This window comes from Lissotriton vulgaris, chromosome 11, assembly GCF_964263255.1.
Source record: "Lissotriton vulgaris chromosome 11, aLisVul1.2, whole genome shotgun sequence".
NCBI classification, from domain to species: domain Eukaryota; kingdom Metazoa; phylum Chordata; class Amphibia; order Caudata; family Salamandridae; genus Lissotriton; species Lissotriton vulgaris.
The window spans coordinates 423,087,553-423,093,552 of record NC_141699.1 but is presented as its reverse complement, the minus strand read 5'-3'; positions in this window follow the sequence as shown (position 1 = coordinate 423,093,552).

Sequence of the window (6,000 nt, the reverse complement as noted above, 5' to 3'; positions counted from 1 at the left end):
ATCACAAAGTGCACATAATGTGAATAGGTCAGTGGGTTTCTGCTTCTGTCAGAGAGACCCTATTGTTACTTGCAGGTAATAAGTTAAAATCCTAACATAGAACAGTGAGCTATTAACTGTCATGTAAGATCTGCATGCAAACTCCAAGGTATAAATTAGAGTATTATGTTTTTTCCCTCAGTCTTCGATGATCCTAATGTTGCAAAAAAAGGGTTCATTTGGGTAGAAATCAATTCTGATTATTAAAGAGAACCCCCAACCATGGTATTACGTTTTAAATTCTGAGTTTGTGTTTCTCGAGACCAATCACTATTAAACTATGCTGCGTACTAGTATGGTTGTCATGTGACTCCTACACCTTGTAGTCCTTTGTCTTATGTAACATTTCCTATACAGTGATTCACACACGTATGAATGATTGTCTCTTTGTAATATGTGTGATGCAAAGTGCTCTGACACCCTACACTGGTATTAGTGGTGCTGTACATTTTCCGATACTTTATTATTTTGAAATTTTTACACAAACTAACAGTTTCTGCAAAGATTTTTCCTTATTAGTACCAGTGGAACATACAACTGCAGCAGAGAAAGGTGACAAGTCAACCTTTGCAAAGGATCCCTCCTCTTCACAGCAGCACAAGCCATTTTTTTTAATCTTTTGATCCGTTTGAGCCATAAACAATTTATTAGTTAAAATCATCAGATTATGCAGCGGATGATGTATTATGTGGCAAATATGGCCAAGCCATAGTTATGTGGAAAATATTTTGCAAACTAGGATATTTTGCCATTCATGTTTGAACTGCTCTTGTGGAAAAGGAAGGAGAAGTGCTGATAACAGAAACTCCATGACTGGGAGACAAATGGCATGCGATTCAATTTTTAAGGATATATGTGACATTCTGTGATTCAAAACGTATCCCACATTGCAAATGTATTTTAATGTCAATAACTCATATTAAACCTTAATTAAACATGTGTATCTTTTGGTTAAATTAAATAACGTAATAAGCTGTAACCGGTTAGTGAAATGAGAAAAAAATACGAAAAAGTGGGATATTTTGCTCTTTCTGCCACACCTCTGACTCCACCCACTGACCCAATCCACTGGTTGTTCCCGCCCTCTGATTCTCCGCCCACAGTTCCCCTACTTTTTTCCCCCACTTCGACCACTGGTGGCATCAAGAGGGCGGGGACTGCTGGGTCCAGTACCCCAGCAGTATTCCTCCTGTTCACCACTCACTGCTCTCCCTCGCCCCCAATGACAAAAATATTAGACAAAACAAATAGTACAAGGAAATCAGGGCTCCAGCTAAGCCTACAAGTGGAACCTACAAGTGGAGCTCAGGCTGTAGAGCCAGAAAAAGAAAAAAAACACAAAATATAAAGAAAATGGAGATGTGATCCTAATTAAAAAAGAAAATGACAAGAACATTTTTCAGGGAAAGATGAACAAAAACAGCAATAAAAGAAAAAGAAAGCATTTGGGTAGGGTAAACGGGGCAATGAATAAATGAACAATTGGGAAGAAATTGAACTTTTATTTATATATGCATAAAAAAAGATGCATACATATTTTGTACATATATGTGCAAACACACTCTTCACATTTTTCACGTTGTAGTGTTATCGGTGGCCCTACCAATTTTATCTGTCGCCCTTCGTGTACCCCCCCTTTAAACCCATTTTTAGAGACACCAATAGGTGATGAGGGGAGTGGGTGTATTCTTTGCAGGGCAGGTGTGCTGTTAACCGGAAAAAAAAGCCTAACAGTCACAGAAATACCATTTGTATTTATGATCTCCCAGTCCATCCGCTATAGAACTATTTGACGATGCCGAACACCGGTTTGTGCCACCTAGGATAGCGTTGGATGCTCACTAAGAAAGTGCACCCTAGGGGCCTCATTTACGAGACCCTAGCAGCACTTTTGCACTGCCGGAGCACCACTTTTTTGATGCTATGGTGGCACAATGTGCCGCAGCATATTTACATTGCCAAGCAAAGACACTTTAAGTATCTTTTCATAGCCTTGTAAATATGTACTCCTGTCATGCAGAACACATTGTGAAAGGGGCGTTTCATGGGTGTTACTGTGAGTGTTCCCACGCAACACCCATGGAATCTGAAGCATTCCCAGATTTACGAGGAATCGTAAACCTGGGAATACGGATCACTGAAATAATATCGATGCACAAATATAGCACTACCATAATATCGAGAAAAAAATATAGAATGCAAAAATATCGAAGTCCTATCTCCAAACAGGTAAGTACAAAAATATCGAATCAAAAATATCGTTGTAAAAAATATTGTTAGTCAAAATATCGAATTTTTTTAAATGCTTAAAAGTAATTAAAAATTAATGAACCATAAATATAATTAACTTAAACATACTTAAAATACTTAACCTTACAATTAATAAATAATTAATGTAAATTTAAAAAAAATCATACAATTTGATTTCTTAATACATATATATATATGAACGTAATATTAATAAAGAATATACAATATTTTTACCACAGGATAGCGGAAAGGGTCAAATTTACTATTACCACTCCAGTGAGTGCAACAGTAGAGAAAGCGTTGGATAGGGTAGGGGTAAAAATTACTATTCCCACTCCAGTGAGTGCAACAGTAGGGAAAGCGTTGGATAGCGGGAGGGTCAAAATTACTATTCCCATTTCAGAGAGTGCAACAGTAGGGAAAGCGTTGGATAGCGTAGGGGTAAAAATTACTATTCCCACTCCAGAGAGTGCAACAGTTGGGAAAGCAATGGATAGCTTAGGGGTAAAAATTACTATTCCCACTCGAGTGAGTGCAACAGTAGGGAAAGCATTGGATAGTGGGAGGGTAAAAGTTACTATTCCCACTCCAGAGAGTGCAACAGTAGGGAAAGCCTTGGATAGCGTAGGGGTAAAAATTACTATTCCCACTCCAGAGAGTGCAACAGTTGGGAAAGCGATGGATAGCTTAGGGGTAAACATTACTATTCCCTCTGCAGAGAGTGCAACAGTAGGGAAAGCATTGGATAGCCTAGGGGTAAAAATTACTATTCCCACTCCAGAGAGTGCAACAGTAGGGAAAGCGTTGGATAACGTAGGGGTAAAAATTACTATTCCCACTCTAGAGAGTGCAACAGTAGGGAAAGCGTTGGATAGCGTAGGGGTAAAAATTACTATTCCCACTCCAGTGAGTGCAACAGTAGGGAAAGCGTTGCAACAGTAGGGAAAGCATTGGATAGCCTAGGGGTAAAAATTACTATTCCCACTCCAGAGAGTGCAACAGTAGGGAAAGCGTTGGATAACGTAGGGGTAAAAAATACTATTCCCACTCTAGAGAGTGCAACAGTAGGGAAAGCGTTGGATAGCGTAGGGGTAAAAATTACTATTCCCACTCCAGTGAGTGCAACAGTAGGGAAAGCGTTGGATTGCGTAGGGGAATCTTGGGCGGGAGGCGAGTCTCGGCTGGTATGCCCGAAGCGGCGTAGCCAGGGCGCGCCTTTTTCCCGCCCTGGAGTGGGCTGGCCTAGACACTGACGCGGCCCGCCACGCCCTTGGGGCAGGCAGGGGCGGGTTTACGCCCGCCCTGAAGACGGATAAAAGGAGCAACAAGCCAAGAAAGCATCCTCTTGTTCCTGTGCTCTGAAGCTGCACCTCCTCGCTGCACGTGAGCTCGAGACGGAACGAAGAGCCATATTTGAGCGTGGTAATCTTTCTTGTTTGTCTTACAGATACTCTGTTGGAGAATGCCTAAGAAAGCGGGAAAACGAATGACTACCGACCAGATGCTGCGTATTCTTATGAAAGAGGTGACCGACCTAAAGAAGCGAATGGCGGATAAAGACGGGGAAGGGGGACCGAAACGTCCTTTGGCAGGAGCAGCTCCGGGAGGAAAAGGCAAGAGGCCCAGAAGGGGAGCAGCTGGGGGAGACATCCCGGTTCCCTGTACCCCACTCGAAGAGCCAACTCCGGTGCCGGCAGAGGGGAATCTGATTCCCGTGGTGGTCACCCCCGTGTCCGGGGAGGATATGCCGCCCGAGCTGGCAGCACAATTAGCAGCGTGGTTGGGTAAAGGTAGCGAGGGCACCACGGCTGACGACGCGCGGGTGTTGATGAAGCAATTGCGTGAAACGAGGGAGGCGGCGAAGGCATCATCGCCAGTTATCACGCCGGCTGCGGCAGTAGAAAAACCACCTGGGACAGGTCCAGTCGCAGATACAGCTTCCGGTTCAGGTAAGCGGCCATTGCCGATTGCGAGGGATGAGTCTGCACCTTCACGAAGGGAAAAGTTGGGTCAACATGTCCCTCTGGCTATTAAAGAGAAGATATGGGCAGATGAGTATATAAACATCTTCTCGTTGCTTACCGATCATTATGAGATGGAGCATGTTAAGAGCCAAAAGGAGCTCATGCATCCGAGTGTTTGGCGCGCAAAGATGGCCGCCTTTAAGGTAAATGAAAACATTGGCACTTGGGGCAGAGCGTGGGGGATTTTTACATCCATCATGGGCGAACGTAGGCCCGAGTTGCTGTCCGAATTGCCGATTTATCAGTCACGGATCATGGGGTATTCTGTATCACATGAGGGCAATCAATGGTTTTGTTACGATAATATTTTCAGAAAAGCGAAAGAACATGATAAAAACTTAACTTGGGATTGTTACGATTCTGTGTCATGGTCAAAAATGGAGGATACTGGTATGTTGAAGTTGCCATTGGTAGGGAGTAGCGTGGGTGAATCCTCCCGCCAATATGCTGGGACGCCCTTTCGATCAGGTACGAGTAACGACTACCACTCGAGGCCGAACGGCACCACAGGTAAAAGGGGGATTTGTTGGAACTTTAACAGGGGTAAATGTACGAGGCCCCAGGGGTCATGCAAATTTAGGCACGAATGTGGTGGGTGTGGGCAATCATCCCATCCGGAGTCCATGTGCAGAGCCAAAACGGGTGATAACGGGGGTAGAGGAGGCGCCAAACAGGTCTGAAATAGTCCGAGGGGCACCTTTACCTACTCCGATTGATACCATGGCAATGATTCCCTGGCTCAGCGAATACCCGGATCACGCCTCCGCTGGGGTGTTGCGGAACGGGTTTTCATATGGTTTCCGCATCCCAGTGGGGGAGTTTCAGGGTGTAGCGAAATGTAAAAACCAAATATCGGTCTTGCAACATACGACCGTGGTACAGGAAAAGATTAGGAAAGAGGTTACTCGAGGTCGAGTCGCCGGTCCATTTAATGTGCCACCAGTTGCTAACTTTGTTTGTTCCCCTTTAGGGGTGGTCCCCAAGAAGGACCCGGGTGAGTTTCGGCTGATACATAATTTATCAGCCCCACGTGGTCTCTCCGTAAACGATGCGATAGACCCGGAAGTGTGTTCGGTGCGGTACGCATCCTTCGATGAGGCCGTAGCCATGTTGAATCGCCCAGGGCCCGGTGCGCTGATGGCAAAATCTGATATCGAGTCAGCGTTCCGGTTGCTCCCGGTACATCCAGACGACCAGCGTCTTCTTGGTTTCATGTTTCAGGGGCACTATTACATGGATAGGTGTATGCCAATGGGATGCTCTATATCTTGTGCCTATTTTGAAAAGTTCAGTTGTTTCCTGCAATGGGTCTTCAAAAAGAAGACGGGGTTTCAACATGTTATGCATTACCTCGATGACTTTTTGTTTTTGGGGGCAGCCGGGGATCCGGAATGTGGTCAGGCTTTGAATGAATTTTGTGTCTTGATGAATCAATTTGGTGTGCCATTGGCACCAGGTAAGACTGTGGGTCCCTCGACTTGCCTCGAGTTTCTGGGGATCGAGCTCGACTCCGAGGAAGGTTGTTTTCGTTTACCAGGGGACAAAGTGTTAAGATTCAGGGCATGCCTGGGAACATGTATCAGTGAGTCTAAGGTTAAGCTACATCAATTACAACAATTGGTGGGACAGTTGAATTTTGCCCTAAGAGTAATACCGATGGCCCGCCCCTTTTCCCGCTCGATCGCTC